Consider the following 19,233-nt stretch of genomic DNA (forward strand, 5'->3'; position numbering starts at 1 on the left):
CCAACGTTTTTGAAGTTAACATTAACATAATAAAACATAAAATGTTGAAAATGAAGCAGATACTGAATACGTTTTGAATGCACATATATACATAGGCTAGACCTAAACATGACATTACCAATAAATTGTAATATAGCCTAATGTTGAGATTTCATAAGTAATAAAGTTATCTGTTATCTATGTTCTATTGCAGATGTTTGTTTTGCTACTTGATTTAATTTTAAGTTTCTAAAAGAAATAATCCATATACATAATCCAACTATTTTTAAACCACAGATCACAATTTTGGCCTCCTTAAACCTACACACGATTATAATAATATAGTATGTATGGTTTTTATTACATGGTTTTAATATAGTATGTATTACACTTATTTCAGAGGCAAGAAAACCAGCAATATATCTGTACAAGCTCTAGAAAATAATTAATATAGTAAGTATATTTTGTTTAATGAGCTAGAATACCAAACACAATAGGTTTATCTTTATGTAAATATAACTGTGTAACACGATCCCTGTCAACTAACGTTAGACGAACGTTGAAAATAAAACTTAACATACTAAACGGATATGATAATAAATGAGCGAATAATAATAATAAAACCATAATTTGGAGACATTGTAATGGTTTCCTACCTGTAGAGGTGTTCACATTATATGGTTTACTGAGAATTTAATACTTGGAAGTCATCGCGGAGGATCAAGTCAACATGTCTGTTCTGCCCGTCCTGTGTCAGTTATTTCCGGTTTCGTTTGAACAGAGGATCACTTCATCCGGGTAGACCTGCAGGCGCGCTCACGCTCACTGAAGACGTTCCTGTGTTCTATAGATCGGAGCATTCTGAGCATGCGCAGAACCAAGACTTCCTCAGTACCGAAACTCGTCTCGTGATTGGCCGGCAGAGCGGTCGGTCATTTAAATAAGCCTCGTGATTCATAATCTATTAGATTTCCAGTCAGTCCTCGCCCACTGCCCGAAAACACTGTAAAACGATCTTGCTTCCTGAGCGTATTTACATAAATACATGAAAATGCTTGACAGACAAATTAATGCTATTTTGGGGGCCTATTCTCGTTATAAACACGTTTTCGAATGATTAACTTCATTTTACCAACTTTATTGATGCTATAGCTGTCACAGTATTTTGCAATCCAGGGACATTAAATTGTATGAAGGCACTTTTGTTGACAAAAGCCTTTTGTTTAGGACGTGTTATGACAAGCTTTAACGAAAACATCACTTTTCCAAATTGCCCTCAGCACCAGTGCCTGCAGTGCATTGGCACAGGAATAATGAAGACAGTTGTTTAGGAGAACCATGTGAAATTTGACAGTGAAATTTGAAGATCCCAAATATAACTATGAACTGTCTGTGAGTGACAGATGGGTTTTAACTCAGCTGTGCTCTAAATCAGGGAAAAGTAATTAACTATAGAAGTATATATATATTGAGACAGAATTAAAGTTGTCTGCATTCCATCTTACTCCTGGATATTAAAATAATAATCAATATCATTATTAGGATAATAAAGATATGCTGATTTGATTAATAAGATAATAAAGATATGCTGCTAAACTCCTCTTTTACATTTATACTTATCCTAAGCAGCAATTATTATTACATTGCGTTCAAGACATTTATCAGTTCATACATTCCCTGAAAATCAAACCCATGGCCTCGGCGTCGCTCACGAGTCACGACACGCATTTTGACTTTTAGGGACAGGTGCCAGTACCAAAAACCATTGAATGTTGGACAAACTCACAGGACTGGATTCGAGTAGATAAAATCAAACAAATCTAAGCCGGTTTAAGCAGTACCACTACACTCAATACACTTTCTTATGGAAATAAAATAAGGCCAAATGTTTTTGAAACAAAAAAGCTTGTTGAATTCAATAATTGAAAAAAAAAATGCATTGCATTAACCGTGCTTGCATTTTAATGCATTGTATTTTTAGGGCTTGCATTTTTATGGGGTGAAATTCAACATTATTGTATAGTTAAGCTGTGAATATTTCAATTCAAAACATTCCACAGACATTTTCATTATTAAAAATTAAATAATCCATATTCTTCTTTCAGACTTCACTTCCAAAATATTAATTCTGTTTAAAAATACAGCCTATAATATTCGACAAGCAATTTTCGGTCAATTTTATTTCGCTTTACAAATTAGCTTCCACAAATTCAGTGGTACAAATTCAAGATTTTACATCCAGGAACGGCAGGAATAGCAGTAGATTACTGATTAATAATCTCCATAGCTATTAGTCGGCTCACCAGCAGGAGGCGCAGTTGACGAAGACCAGAGCAACGGGTTAGAGAGTCATTCATTCATTAAAACGGATTTACAGAAATGGAGCAAGCGGTAAGAATTTGTGATGATTATCAGAGACAGTGTATATTTGTGTCACAGTTCTGTCACCTCGGTCTGGATTTTCTTATGGGTTTGTGACAGGGCTGTGACACGCCTGGTTTGTCATGTGTTTATGTTCAGTCTGGTCCTGTGTGAGCACATGAGTGTCTTGTTGTTTCTTGTGCCATGTGCTCTCGTCTAATTGTCAACCCCGCCCATCTTGTTATCTCGTGATTGGTTTATTTCCCCACCTGCCTGCCTTGTTACCTCTTTTGTTTGTTAGTCTATTTAATCTCCTTGTGTTTGCTGCCTGGTGCCGATTCATTGTAATTGTTATGTGTTCCAGTTTGTGGCCTCTCGTTTGTACCTTTCCTGTTTGGCATCGGAATAAACCACTCTGCATTTGAATCTACGTCTCTTGTCTACTTCACGTGACAGAACGAATCGGCCATCATGTGGATTCAGCGGAGCGAACTTTGTCCCGCGGAGAGGGAGAATGGGATCTCCTTATTTAAGTATTTTTCCGCGTGTGCTCAGAGGAATGAGGAGATCAGGGCAGTCGGCCCTCGGTCGGGAGGCGGTGAGATCCGTACTGTGACTGTTAATAGTGTTAAGACCCCTGCTGATTTTCAGCGGTTTGAGGGAACCCGATTGGCCAGATTTTCTGGGACCCGAGGAGGCTGTAGGAGAGGAGGTGATAGAGGAGAGTTCTAGCATCACTCTTCACATCGGTCTCTCCTCGACCCAGAGGTTCATCTACCGTCGGGTTCGCCCAGTAGAAGGACATCACCACGGGGACCATCCAGCACAAATCCCTCACCACTGATCTCGTCCAGTATAAAGTCTTCGCCACTGGTTCCGTTCAGCGTAGGGACTTCGATGGTTTCGGAGTCTGCATGCAACCGTCCGAAGGAGGAGAAGGTCGGCGCCGGTTCATTCAGAGACGGTTCACGCCACGTCTGCCCAGACAGAGACGGTTCACGCCACGTCTGCCCAGTCAGAGACGGTTCACGCCACGTCTGCCCAGTCAGAGACGGTTCACGCCACGTCTGCCCAGACAGAGACGGTTCACGCCACGTCTGCCCAGTCAGAGACGGTTCACGCCACGTCTGCCCAGACAGAGACGGTTCACGCCACGTCTGCCCAGACAGAGACGGTTCACGCCACGTCTGCCCAGACAGAGACGGTTCACGCCACGTCTGCCCAGACAGAGACGGTTCACGCCACGTCTTCCCAGACAGAGACGGTTCACGCCACGTCTGCCCAGACAGAGACGGTTCACGGCACGTCTGCCCAGACAGAGACGGTTCACACCACGTCTGCCCAGACAGAGACGGTTCACGCCACGTCTGCCCAGACAGAGACGGTTCACGCCACGTCTGCCCAGTCAGAGACGGTTCACGCCACGTCTGCCCAGTCAGAGACGGTTCACGCCACGTCTGCCCAGTCAGAGACGGTTCACGCCACGTCTGCCCAGTCAGAGACGGTTCACGCCACGTCTGCCCAGTCAGAGACGGTTCACGCCACGTCTGCCCAGACAGAGACGGTTCACGCCACGTCTGCCCAGACAGAGACGGTTCACGCCACGTCTGCCCAGACAGAGACGGTTCACGCCACGTCTGCCCAGTCAGAGACGGTTCACGCCACGTCTGCCCAGTCAGAGACGGTTCACGCCACGTCTGCCCAGTCAGAGACGGTTCACGCCACGTCTGCCCAGTCAGAGACGGTTCACGCCACGTCTGCCCAGTCAGAGACGGTTCACGCCACGTCTGCCCAGTCAGAGACGGTTCACGCCACGTCTGCCCAGTCAGAGACGGTTCACGCCACGTCTGCCCAGACAGAGACGGCTCACGTCACGTCTGCCCAGACAGAGATGATGCACGTCAGTCCACCCAAGCCTGAACTCCACGTCAGTCCTGCTGAGCATGAACTCCTGAGGCCCATTCTTGTGGCCTCTGGGACATTGTCAGATTACTTTGAGCGTCTGGCCAGAATCCTGGAGATGCCTTTCGGACCCACAGTGTCCGTTCCTGAGTCGGAGCCAGTGTCCGTTCCTGAGTCGGAGCCAGTGTCCGTTCCTGAGTCGGAGCCAGTGTCCGTTCCTGAGTCGGAGCCAGTGTCCGTTCCTGAGTCGGAGCCAGTGTCCGTTCCTGAGTCGGAGCCAGTGTCCGTTCCTGAGTCGGAGCCAGTGTCCGTTCCTGAGTCGGAGCCAGTGTCCGTTCCTGAGTCGGAGCCAGTGTCCGTTCCTGAGTCGGAGCCAGTGTCCGTTCCTGAGTCGGAGCCAGTGTCCGTTCCTGAGCTGGGTCTGGTGGTTCCGACTCCGGTGGTTCCTAACCGAGAGACCAGCCTGGAGGTAACTGCCATCCATGCCGCGTCGCCCAGGTGTCTTGCCCTGCCGGCCCCGCCCGAGCTGCTCGCCCTGCCGGCCCCGCCCAAGCTGCTCGCCCTGGTTCCTGAGCCGGTGTCTGTTGCTGTTCCTGAGACGGTGTCTGTTGCAGTTCCTGAGCCGGTGTCTGTTGCTGTTCCTGAGCAGGTGTCTGTTGCTGTTCCTGAGCCGGGTTCTGTTCCTGTGCCGTGGTCGCCCGAGTGGTCGTCTTCGCCCTGGTCGTCTCCGCCATGGCCGCCGAAGGACCTGCCCCGTCCCGGCCGCGCGAAGGACCTGCCCCGTCCCGGCCGCCTGCACAGCCGGATCCGCCCTGGCCACCTGAGGGAAGTTCTCCGCCGTGGCCGCCTGAAGGGGTTCTTCCGCCGTGGCCGCCTGAAGGGGTTCTTCCGTCTCTCTCACCCTGGTGCCCTGCAAGATGTGTGTTATCCTGGCCCGTAGTCTGGAATCTAGGCCCTCCCGTCCCTCCCTGGTTCCTCTACCTCCATCCCCTTTGTGTATTGGTGTCCTGGATTGTTTGTTTTGTTTTTTGTGGTCTTGCTCGTTGTGTGTTTTGTCTGGTTTTTGGTGTGCCTCCTTGGGAACGCCAGGTGAAGGTCCCTTTGAGGGGGGGTAGTGTCACAGTTCTGTCACCTCGGTCTGGATTTTCCTATGGGTTTGTGACACGGCTGTGACACGCCTGGTTTGTCATGTGTTTATGTTCAGTCTGGTCCTGTGTGAGCACATGAGTGTCTTGTTGTTTCTTGTGCCATGTGCTCTCGTCTAATTGTCAACCCCGCCCATCTTGTTATCTCGTTATTGGTTTATTTCCCCACCTGCCTGACTTGTTACCTCTTTTGTTTGTTAGTCTATTTAATCTCCTTGTGTTTGCTGTCTGGTGCCGATTCGTTGTAATTGTTACGTGTTCCAGTTTGTGGCCTCTCGTTTGTACCTTTCCTGTTTGGCATCGGAATAAACCACTCTGCATTTGAATCTACGTCTCTTGTCTACTTCACGTGACAATTTGCTGATAAAAGACACAAAAGCTGTGTTGTTATGCTGGTTGAAAGTCTCTTCAAATCCTGATAGCAATCACTAAGTTAAGTGGTTTAAGTGTATTTTTATAAAACGGATAGTTCCAGTCCTTTATTCTGATTGGTTGAGCCGCGTTCGAAGCCGTTGTAAATTGCTCCACAAACACACACCTGTGACCGCATTACATTAGTATTACACAAACACACACCTGTGACCGCATTACATTAGTATTACACAAACACACACCTGTGACCGCATTAGTGTCGTAGGTTTGATTTCGAAATTGGTGGGGACAGGGACATATATTTTATGGTTTGATCGAAATTATTGCTATAGGGATACATCAGTGTCACTGGATATTGGTAGGGACACATCCCTAGCATCCCTACTAAATTCTACCACCCTGGCGCATTACATTAGTATTACACAAACACACACCTGTGACCGCATTACATTAGTATTACACAAACACACACCTGTGACCGCGTTACATTAGTATTACACAAACAAACACACACCTGTGACCGCATTACATCAGTGTTATGCATGTGTGTTGATGCATGTGTTGCTTAGCAACCTCTTTGGAACTACAATGCTTGGTGGAGTAATAAATGTGTTAATAACGTTATATTTTTGTAGCTGGTGTTTATTTTATTCATAAAATAAATATTAAACTAAATATTTTTATGGAGTAACCATTTTATAAAAGCAATAAGCCCCGCAAAGCCGTGTTTTACAGTGGATTTAGAACAGCTACACGGCTTTGTGGGGCTTATTGCTTTAATATATATATATATATATATAGGACCATAAAATGTTTGTCCAATCATTGCATTTGGTCCGCATGCAATGATGCGATGTCCTGCCTGCAGCGTATATATTTCCATACCTGCGCGCACCTGCTTTTCGCGTGGCGGTGTGCACAGCATTTTTTGTAACTCTGTGCGAGATCTGCTTCCGCAGATGCAGAACTTTGAGCAGATTCTGGCCTGAGCGGGAACATCTGCACAGGGACCCAGTTTGCACTTGTTTTCATGACTCGATTTTGTGTTTCACCGTGTTTCATGGCAACACAATCAACGCTGAAATTAATCTGCAGAAGTCAGATGATATAGGTCAGTGCTCTTTAGGTTGTTATGTTCATTATTATTGTAATGTTATGTGGTTTGAGACATTGGGAGTTTAACACGTCTCTTGTGACTCTTTGCAGACTCTGCTGTGTTCATGTGTTTTGTATGAGGCGTTCAGTCGCTCTGAAGATGGGGGGGGGGGGGGGGGGGGCATAGATATACATAATAAAGGCTAGATGTCTTACGGCGGAGTCTCACCCGGTGGCCATCTTGTCACAGGCAAGCTTTCTGGCGGGCTCTGTGGTTCCTGATGTACGGTGAGTGATCTGACAAACACAAATACTCTTATCTCGCTGAAATCTTGACGGATTTACAAACGGTTTGGTTTCTTACAAACGTTATTAACGTGGCTATAATTCTGGATGCTTGAACATGTTGAAATATATAATATTATAATTATTCATAAGTATGCAGTGTCATAACTACATCTCTGATGTTTATAACAAACCAACCCGTTTGAAAATCGATAGAAAATTGAGCAAGTTATGGTTATTTAAAAAGTACATGCACCATTAAAACACAATGTTACGAGTGAGCGAGCTGACTGTGGCAAGATGGCCGCCAGGTGCGGACGTCGACCTCCATTGGCCAGTAGCGCGGACGAGACATCTAGCCTTTATTATGTATATCTATGGGGGGGATCTCATGAAAATTGCCTACCCTACCTTTAACACTTTGCTGATGATGAGGAGATCATTGTGAACAATATGAAGAATTTAAACACATTTACACGGCCAGAGAAAACACTGCAGCCTGAAGCTAGGACTGCTGAAGAGATTTAAATATATGTGGGACACTGCCTAATGTGGGACACCTAAGGTCTAGTGTTTGTAAATCCCACATAAATACATGAATGCCAGTGAAACTATTGGTTAAACAACGCTGTGGTGTCATGTTATCAAAATCACATGACCTATCAAATGTCCAATCATATTTGAGGGTGGAGCAATCATCAAACAGGAGGCACTTTGAGTGAAGACCATCCGAAGGATAGTGACATATGAGTTTTAACAAATTTGATGTTAAGGAGTTAAATACATTTTAAACAAAACAATCCTGCTACTGTTTCGCCTAATATGCTTATGAAATGTTTGTCCATCAAAAAATAGTGTAACTTTGTGTGTATAAACTATATATTTAATATTTTTATCAAATTTCCTAGTGTCCCACATTAGGAAATGTGGTTTCCAAATCCGGGACAGCAGGATCAGCCTAATGTGGGACAGTACTTCAATGAGTCAAAAATGTGTGGTGGGGCATGGTTTGTGGGACAAACATGGTTATTTACATGGTTTTAGTCTTGTAATGCAATATTTGAATACTGTTAATGCAGATTTTTACAGTCATGTGAATTTTTTATTCTTGGAGGGCGGTTTGAAGGCTCTTTTTTGTGTGTATGTGTGCATGCGTACGTGTGTGTGTGTGTGTGTGTGTGTGTGTGTGTGTGTGTGTGTGTGTGTGTGTGTGTGTGTGTGTGTGCTTTTGTTTATATTACATTGTGGGAACCAAATGTCCCCACAAGGATAGTAAAACCTGAGATCACCTCCATTGTGGGGACCAGCCAGCGGTCCCCATGAGGGGAACGGGTTAATAAACATACTAAATTATATTTTTTCGAAAATGTAAAAATGCAGAATGTCTCCTGTAAGGGGTAGGTTTAGGGATAGGGGCAGTGTAAGGGGATAGAATATACAGTTTGTACAGTATAAATTCCCATTTTTACCATTACGCCTATGGAATGTCCTCACAAGGATAGCAAAACCCCCTTGTGTGTGTGTGTGTGTGTGTGTGTGTGTGTGTGTGTGTGTGTTTGTGTGTGTAAAAGGTAGGTAGTTGACTTCAAATAAAAAATAGCTCTGAATTTAAAAACGCAGTAGAAAACCAATAAAGCCATACCACTTTATTTTATGCATCTGATTATTCAATGAAATGTATTTCAGATCACAATGGCAAAGGTGAGAAAGACAGGGACTGATTGTCAGACGCAGAAAGAGAGGCAGAAACAGGGAAAGGATAAGAGAAAGAAACGTAATCAGTGGAGGCAGGACAGGATGAAAGCAGCCAGAGGAGTATAGGCAGATTGTTGAGGATGGTGGGGTCCCTCAGCTGAGACTATTCTACATGTATCAATGTGATTTTTGGTCTTTTTATCATAGATTTTTCAGTGTCCCATATTGGGAACACAACTGTCCCACATTAGGAAAGCTGCAGATTGTCTCAGACGACTTGCTATAAGAGCACTAATATGTCTATAATTTCTCTTATGAATGGGTTATTTGAATTTTCTCCTTTGATTTGATTGGGAAACATACTGGGGTTTTTAAAATGGTATTGGGTGTGGATTTAATGTTTTGGTTACACATAGCAATATGTCACAGAAGTCTGAAGTGCAAAAAATGTCCCACATTGGGGCAATTCACTATAGCTAGCTATATCCATTTGTAAATAATTGTAGGTCCACACCAAGTACATATAGGGTTATTCAGTTATGTATTCATTTAAAAGTTTCATATGAATTAAAAAGCTTAAAATTGAATTACTTAATTAAATTACAAATATTATGTTGAACTCCAAGACATACAGCATATAAAGGCAAGTATAAAAACATGTGCTTAGCTCAAACTAGCTCGCTGGTGCCACCAAGCTAAAGTCATGCTTTTGATTCTCAGAAATCATGCAACTGATCAAATGTGAACCTGTCACAAACTGCCTGTTTTTGTTTAATTTCCATGAACTTTCTATTTGTTTTTATTAGTCACCTGTTTTCCTTTGTTCCAGTTTCCCGCTCCTCATTTGTAACTGGTTTCTGATTAACAAGTCACCACCTGAGGCTGTTGCACAAAAGTAGAATTAAGACATCCGGGATAAATGACTCAGCTGGGGTCCGTTCTTCGTACGTCGCTAACTCACTTAGCTGGATTTGATTGTTGGCGATTTGGCATGATCTTGGATTGTTTGGTTCTTCGACGCTCATCCTGGACTTGCTGTCATAGCAACAGGTGTGCAATATTAAACCTGCTCGCGAGCAGGCTTATTTCATGTTAACAGGATCCCGGCTTTATAAGCGGAGGTGATCCGGGAAGTCCTTTAGCGCAGCGCGATAGCGTACTTTTAGAGAGATATCGTTTTTCTCGTGACTCGTGAGTGTCATTTGTATCATTAATTTGTTGGAACAACACATTTAATGTCGGAGTCGGGCTTTAAAAACTGCACAAACTGTGTGCATTTCCCTGAGATTCTTTGCGAGTGATACGGTGAACTTGGTGAAAAGTGCTGCCTGTCGTGCCATTCACAAAGTTTACCTCGCGCCATTCACAAAGTTTACCTCGCGCTCAAGCTTTTTTTTTTTTTAATGTTTTTTAATGTTTTTTTTCCAGACCCAAGGTTGTAAAGCAGATTAATTTTTTTATTTTGCCAATGCATTTACATTATATTTTTTTAATGAAGATCATGCAATCATGACTTGGCCAATAAGTATGATTTACAGTAGCCTTTGTGTCAGGCTTCACTAACGTGATTGGTGCCAGAGACTGTACACACGTTCCCATCAAGGCCTCAATGAAGAGGATTTTGTGAACAGTGTAAATGTGCAGGTAAGTTACTATTACAATTCTAAATGTATCATATTTGTAATATTATTATATGAAAAAAAAAAAGGAATGGAATCAAAAAGGATGCAGTTGACTGACTAAAATGTCTTGGTGGTGTGTGACACTATACCATATCAGTCACATAGTCACATGTAGCACATTATTTGAACATGGAAACGGAAAATATAAATATCAAGCACACTGTATTACACAGGCTACACGTATTCTGAGCCTAACATAACTATTTTTTTTTTCATTATGTAGGTGATTACAACATGCTTGTAGACACAGGGGCTATACCTGCAGGCAGTATTTTATGACCCCATTCCCTGACCCACAACCCGGACAATGGAGCTCTAGCCAGGACAAGGGCACAGTTTTAAATTGGACCATGGGCAACTAAAGGGAAAATTTCAGTGTCTGAAAAGTCTGAGGGTTGCACCTGGGACTGTGACATTATTGTTACATGTGCCGTATTACACATCAGAAAGGAGAGGATCCCTGTGGTGGAGGTGCAGCCTGATGATGACCTCCAGCCTAATGATCTCCAGCCTGATGGTGACCTCGGGCGGACCTAGTAGCAGAGCGGCACCATTTGTGGGACACCATTTTTCAAATTCACTAAATGTTTAATAAAAGTCAAGACAAATAAGCTTAGTTCCTTTTTTATTTCAATTATTCTTTGTAAAGAAAAGCCAGTGATCAAACAATCTTTTGCCTGCAATAAGATATATTATGCAAGGTCAGCAATAGTACTCTGTGTGAAATAATACATTAGCAATTACTCTGAAGTTCCTTTGAAGCAACTCTATAGTGCCAGTTTTATTACATAGGAACGGATAGCACCCTGTCGTTATTTTGTGTGTGTGCTGGGGGGGGGGGGGGGGTGTGTGTGCTTTACTTTATGCTTTACTTTCATAAAGTAAAGCAATTCAGGCTTTAGACCAGCCATTTGGATAATAGGCCTACTTAATTTAATGCAGCAACAAATTATTTTACAGTGTACTAAGATAATTAAAAGCTCATTTACCAGTAATGAAGCTGTTGCTGCTACTGGTCCCTGCCGTGGGTCTAAGGAAGAGATGCCCCCCACAATAGGGTCAATTCACATTCAACCCAAGGGCCAGCCCTTTTGTCGGGGAGTCAGTGGACAAGTGGACAGTAAGCAGGACCACCACCTGTTTTTTATTACAATTTGTATAGCCTTTTTCTTGGTTGCTGCACATGAACAACACATGCACATCATTTAACGGTGTATTTTTAAAAGAGACCAAGAACAGTATAAGTAGATTAGTAAAGATGACCATTTTCACTTTTACTTGTTCCAATGTTCTAGTGGGTGGTGGCTCTGACATTACAATGAACAAAGTAATTATGAAATATAATTAAAATACAAAAATGTATATAGGCTACTGTAACAAGTGATAGAAACATTTAACATGGTCCCCACTATTAAATTTAATTTGTTTGCCAGCCCCATCTCCTGGCTTTTACAGACTTTGATGTCTTCCCTGGCGTTTTCATTAAACATTAAAATTCCGCATAAACTTCGACTAGGCTACTATTTTTGCTCTGCAGCGGAAAAAAACTGTGCGTGCTCTTTGGCCACGGTGAGCCAATAGCAGCGTTGCTGATCAATGTTTCTACTATCGATACATATCCCCTTTTAAACCAGCGCATGCACGCGCAATTATCTCAGATAACTCAATCCAGCTATACTAATCATAACCGGCTGGTGTGTTCGAAAAACCCAATTAGCCAGATCATGATTAGGCCGATTATATCATCTTGGATGTCTCATTTGATCTCGGATGTTTTAAGCAACGTACGAAGAACGGACCCCTGAGCTCAATGAAGCCAAAACGTGTGCGTCCAGGCTTAATTGGTTGCACAAAGACCAAGCCAGGATGAGCAGACACGGATTCATTAAGCCAGGTAAACCAATCCTGGATAGGTGCGCGCTCACGGCTCACTCAAATAGACCCCGCCACAGATCACAGATTAACTGATTTACCATGGCAACTAGAGCCGCGTACTTTTCCCCGTCGGAAGCGCAAATCCTCATGGAGGCATACGAGGAGGTAAAATATATAATTAAGAAGAAAGGCAACACCGCCACAGTGATAAAGCAAAGAGAAAAAGCGTGGCAAAGTATTGCAGACCGCCTGAATGCGTAAGTAGTGCACAATTACACACTCACCGCTCCGCTGAAACATCACAATTACAATTCAAATATTTAATTCACATCTCCAAAAACGCATTTGTACTGTAATTATGAAACGGTTAAATTTTTAATTGAAATGCACTGCAGATATGAGTGAAATTATGTAAAGTAACTCCATCACACTGGATAAAGCTATGATAAATTATTATTAAAGCCTTACATTATTATTTAACGTTACTACGCTCAGTACGGTTTAATCTTAGCCGTTGTACTCTGCTTATGTTGTCCACCGTTTTTTTTGTGTGTTTCTCCTGCTTTTATTAATGTAAAGCTGCTTCGACAGAATGAAACAATTGTGAAAAGTGCTATATAAATAAAATTTAATTGAATAAATAGATGAGCTATAATAATAATCACTTTAATTTATATAGCGCCTTTCAAAGGACCCAAGGTCGGTTGCTCACTGCACTGCAAAAATGTATTTCTTACTTAGTATTTTTGTCTTGTTTTCAGTTAAAAAAAAATATCTAAAAAAAATCTTAAATATTTTCTTGAGCAAAATTACCTAGGAAAATAAGCAAAAAAATCTGCCAGTGAAACAAGAGAACTTTTCTAAAATTAAGTGTTTATGGAAAAAGTAAACTTATTTCAAGAGAATTTTTCTTATTATATTGACAGATTTTTTTTATTTTTTTAGCTTGTTTTAAGCACACATTTACTTAAAGTTTATATTTTTTGTCTAAACTATAAGAAAGGAGAGGGCCCCCAGAGTGCCACCACCCATGGACTGGGACAATCCGGCAATCTTCCCTGATGACGACAGTGGTCGGCTGCTGAGGGAACAATATGTGTTGAATTATTTTAGTTAGTATGTGTGCTTTCAATTTTGGTTAAATATGTCCTGCGGTGGCAGAGGAATTTGGTTTTTTTTTGCGTTCGTTTTTTTACGAATTTGGCCTCTTATGATGTTTGTGCGGTATACTGTGTGTAATACAAGGCTGCAGGGAGGCTACTGCATCCATTCATTTGTCTGTTCAGTTGATGTGTATGGTTTTGTCCTGCATTTATTTTAGTGTGCAGACATGCATGGTGTGTTATATACAGACCTTTGAATGTGTATGTATCATTTTGTATAATATGCTTTGATTCTGTGCTTTCCATCTTGTAGACTGTGACTTCAGTTTCGAAAGGAGCTGATGGTTTACCTGCTTTGTTTTGTCCTTATTCAATAAAGGAACATATTGTTACACATTGTGTTTTTATATTCATATGGAATGTGTATTTGTTTATATGACAGAGTATTAGGGCCACACTGAAGAAAAAGGATAAAGTCATACATTTATGAGGCTGGTTCTTTCTGCAGAAAAGCTACATATTCTTTTTACAGTTCTGATACTTATGACAATGTGATACTTAATATTCTGCCACATCAGCATGTCTTTGTTTATGAAACCGTACAATTTCACGAAATGCCCCACATCTGTCATTTTAACAACTGTCCTCCTTTAAAACAACTGGTTACAATATTATGACTTGTCTTTTTTTTTTTTTCCTCTGTGGCCCTAATATTCTATCATTTTATATATAGCCTTATAGTCTATGGGAAACTGTAAATTATCTAATGATAGTAATATCATCGAAAAATCATTATTTATCCAAAATCATTGAAATTAATGATCACAAACGTTTAAATAATGACAGTGGGTCTAGTTATATGTGATAACAATGTATAGTGAGCAGTGAAATAACTATTGGTTTCCATTTGTGGGGACTGCTGACTGACATTAGGGATGAGATTAAATAGATCCTGGAATTTAGCCTGGTCTGGAGCAGGCTAGCTCCACCGAATAAATCTCCATGGTAATTTATACCATAACATATCCTCCTGCCCCCTATCCAGCTTTAGTGCAACCGGATTACGGATCAATTGAGCCAGGATCACCAAGATATCCTGGCTTAATCCCTTATCCTAGTTTTGTGCAACAGGCCCCTGTTCATCATTTGAGTTCAATCACCCACTTTTGTTTGTAGAAACCTGTTTGAACCTTTTTCATCATCTTCATCTGAACTTAACCGTGAACAATATCAGTCGCTTGGCACTGAAATGCAGAAATGCTAAATATCAGTCAAAGTGGTTCCAAATAAACACTAATTAATAATACATTTAATTGTGTGGGGTTAAAATGCAGAAAGACAAAAAAAAAAAAAACGAGACTCCATCTGACAAATAAATCTATCTCTTGAACAATATGAAGAGATTCTGATTAGATCTTGTTTTATTTAGGCCTTTTTGGTTGGTGGTGTAGGCTCAGTAAAATTAGGTTACTGGTGGGGACTGTTATAAATTAGTTTTCTGTTATATTTATATTTCTATTTTTGTGCGGGGTCATCTTCTGATTCAGCCAATGGACTGAGTTTGGGGGCGGGACTATCTGAAAATACAGTGAAGAAATGGCCTTAGTTATTGAATGCTAAAGAGTGTTGCCCTCTTACAACATTTCATCTAATATAAAAGTATCAAATTAAGACCATATTATCATAGGCTACTGATTATACATTGCCCAGCCAAAAAAAGGTCAAAAAAGAAGTTGCATGTCAAGGCTTCGGTCACTTTTGACCGCGACAGAGCCAAGTGTAACAGTAAAGTAACCAAGCCAACCCTAAATGAAGATGACCAGAGGGTTAGGTCCTTGAATTTTAGGCTATTGGACCTGGAAAGTCCTTGAAAGGTCCTTGAATTTGAGGTTAACCAAGGTGTGGGAACCCTGTGTATAGATAATGCAGGAATTTGTCCCGGTGTCTGACCTGAAGATCTCACAGCTTAGAAGAATGAAAGTAGAGCGGATGTACAGTAAATTTTACGGTAATAATCAGACGTCTCTCCATCTTTCTCACAGAATGGTGCGAATTGATCTGCTCCCTTCTGCAGCAGAAGCCAGAGCGTCGGCTTGATCTGGACAGGATTGTTCACCACAAATGGTTTTAGGTACTGAGCCATGAGCTAAAAACTATTTAATAAGGTGTATTTTGAAAATCTCACCTGTTCTAAGTGTAATGAATTCAGGCAACTTTCCGTTTGATGAAAAAATCCACCAAAAACAAGAGCTCAGGATGAGATGAAGGACCTGAGACGGAAACATCCAGGAAAAGTATACCGACGGTAAATGACAACCATGTTATGAGAATATTGAACTCTATGAATATTGAGCTCTTTACACGAAAAAGTCACTTCATAATTTACACCTAAAAATGGGAAACTGGAACTTTTCTGCCCCTGTTATGAGTGTAATCAATGTAGGCAATAAAACTCATTTGTGTTTTATTTGTTCCAGGTGTAAGATCGGTCACAGTCACTCCAGAAGTGTGTGTCCAGCTGTGTGTCCGGCGGACTGAATCCACTGGACTCTCCATCATCCGCTTTAACCTCTTGCATCTTGGCTTGAAGCAGCAACTTTAGCATCTGACGCTATTGCTTTCAGAAGGATGTGGAAATAAATAAATTATACTTTTGTAAATAATTTGAGAGTTGATTCGTTCCTCTGAACAGCTGCAGAGGTTCCTGTCAGAGCTTCACAGAGATCTACTATTAAGTAAACAAACCAAAAAAGTTTGACATATTACCACAGTGCCTACAACTTGTGTAAAATTGTATATTTTACATTTCATATTCACAGAAGAAAGGATATGGTTTTGCTGGCAATATGTAATAAATTGTAATTGATCAAATAAAACATCACAAGATGGAAGATTCTGTCTTAGAAGTTCAAGAGAGAAAAATGAAAATTTACATATTTATACTTTTTAAGAAATTGTACAGTGAGATTCAGATGTAATTCTAGCATGAGGATACCATAACATTTTAATATAGCCTAATATTTAAAGAGGCCATTACACATCAAATCACTTTTCTTTTTTTATGTTTTATTCCATGGGCGTCAGGTTGGTTTGAAATGTGCTGGGGACAGACGCATTTGGAAGTGCATTTTCAGAAGTGCTGGGTACAATGACGCCATCATTTTTTTTTCTCTTTCACGCAGGTCATGTTTTGAAAGACGGCTGATCGTTTAATTAAACAATCAGAAATATTAATATAAAGACGCAGCAACATCTCTGCATCCCCCTCAGTGGGGCCGCTCTCTCGTTACGCTCGTTATGCTTTTACCTTTTTCAAACTGGTGCGGCGCTTACTCGCGGTAGGTAGAAAATGCATGATTTGATTTGTTAAACATGAAAGGGACTTATCCATCTGGCATGACAGCTCGCTCTAACTTTAACCTAGATAAATGTTAACTATTATTATATGGATTTTAGGTGCATATCCAAAGTGTGTGTGCGGAGTGTGGAGCGCGCACTGCATGGCAGGCGTCGGCGCGAACACTTGCACTTTCTTACTCCGATAACTTTGGAAATGGCGGTTCATGCATTCATCACGTGTCGGCTAGATTACTGCAATTCACTTTACTGTGGGATATCAGTTTCTCAAATTGCCCGTCTTCAGTTGGTCCAAAATGCTGCGGCCAGACTTATTTTTAACTGTCACAAATATGACCATATCTCTCCAATTCTTAATGACATGGGTTTTTTATTTTATTATTATGTTCCCTTAGGTGCAATTATAGTATTACTTTAGTCTTTTTTACAAAAAACCTTTAAAATGTAGTGATTTATGACCTTTTCCCTGTTTCTCATCCTCTGATTCAAACAGTCTGTTTTGGGGGTGTTTCCCCTTTAAGAGTTCAGTGTTAACGCCCACTGTTATGATTGGCTAACGTCAGTGCCTATGCATCAATTATTAACGCCCCCAGCCAGAACATTTGCGGATTCAGCGTATTTAAAAAGTAGTTTAAAGTTTTAAATACATTACTTACAGTTTGCGTCGTCGTTGTTGAGCCCAGAATAGTCGGCACGGACTTATCTTTGAGCATCATTTTGGGATTTGTTCTCAAAACAGTCATCCTTCAAATGTATAGAACAAACGCTTTAACTAACACTGCCGTGACTGAGACGTCCGCAAAAAATAAAGTGCATCCATTTTCCCCTGACGACTGGATCTTTCGCAGCGTATTCAAAGATGTTGTTTGTCCACAGCCAGGAACAGCACATCTGCGGCATCGTAATTTCCCTGTACACAGACCCACTCGCTGTCCGTCGACTGAACACTTGTGAGGCGCGCAGCGATACGAAATGAGCGTAGTTGTCTTGCGCTTAAAGCGTAGTTGTCTTGTTCTGGAGGCGGTCATATGCAAACGCTGGTACGTCACTTCGCACCGTGACGTCACTTCTTACCATGGATCCAGAACGAGCTGTATTTAGAGCTTGATTAAATAAATGATTCGTTTATAATGGGGAGGACGTCTTAAGCTATGAAACTTGCAGGACGTTTTAATGGTACAAAGACCTCTTATATACCAAAAGATCAAGGCAAATTTGGTTTCTCATGTCATGACCCCTTTAAACTAATTTTTTTTAATCGAAAGCAAATAGCCTACCGGCTGATTAGGCTGCCTGTAATTTCTCTCTAAAGGCGCATGATCCACTTTACAGTGGAGATGTATAGATAATGTAATGAGCCTGTTTTGTCAAAGACAAATTTCTGTCACTTGTGACAGACAATAAAGTTTTTCTATTCTATTCTATTCATGTTTGCAGCCGACACTGATTTAGAAATATATATTTTATTAATAAACATAAAAATGCCTCATTATTTTTTCAGACATATTATCTTTAGCCTGCTTTTGCCGGTGCTTTGCGGCAAGATTTATGCATGCGCTTGAGCGCGGAATAGGCTAGGAAACACATCATGGCCATATTCCAGGATGACAATGTCAAGATTCATCAGGCTCAGATTGTGAAAGAGTTGATAGTTGTGAGGAGCATGAAGAATCATTTTCACATATGAATCTGCTCCTCTGAGTCCAGATCTTACATCGATTGAGAGTCTTTGGGATGTGCTGGAGGAGACTTTAGTGCTGGACTCTTGCACTGTCAATACACGATCTTTACCAAACATTGATGCACCTCTTGATGGAAATAATAATTGTGATGTTATTTCCATCAAAAGGTGCATTGATGTTTGGCTAGAAAAAAACAAATGATGGTTAAATAGGTGGTTACCCATCAATTAGGGTATTGTCCAAAAATATAACATGCTAGAAACATAATAATCACCGCAATAATAATCCAATCATAGACTCTTAAAGCTGCTGTCCGTAACTTTTTTGGGTTAAAAAGTATCCAAAATAAATGTTTGAGCAAGTACATAACCAGCCAGTGTTCAAAACTATCTGCTTGCCTTAGCAAAACGGTAAGCTTGTAATAATGTTTTTAATTCCAGTGTTACTGGTGGATTTCCGCGGGAACTTCGAGCATGTCTTTGCGTCATTACGTCACATCTGTACACATAAAGAAGAGTCTCGGCTAGTCGGCTATATTGCATGTGAGGATGCTGGAGGTGGAGATTTATAGCCTTTTCTTACAGCACTTAAACTTTTTAATTTGATGGCGGATCCAGAAAGGTTCACACGACAATCACCAGTGACGACTGAGTTTCACTTGATGTAAAATGAAAAAGACTTTGGACTTCGTAGTGGCTAC

The 19,233-nt window shown here is 41.3% G+C and overlaps 1 protein-coding gene across 1 annotated transcript in view; it reads right to left on the reverse strand.

Moving 5' to 3' along the window:
- Window positions 1-832, reverse strand: part of il6st (interleukin 6 cytokine family signal transduce) — a 46,732-nt gene extending 45,900 nt beyond the window's left edge. Inside the window, exon 1 of the mRNA XM_079600723.1 lies at window positions 636-832. The gene's annotated coding sequence lies outside the window, so the exon portion shown is untranslated. The remainder of the gene's footprint in view (window positions 1-635) is intronic.
- Between the last annotated feature and the right edge of the window lie 18,401 nt (window positions 833-19,233).

This window comes from Phoxinus phoxinus (genome assembly GCF_949152265.1).
Source record: "Phoxinus phoxinus genome assembly, chromosome: 23".
NCBI lineage: Eukaryota > Metazoa > Chordata > Actinopteri > Cypriniformes > Leuciscidae > Phoxinus > Phoxinus phoxinus.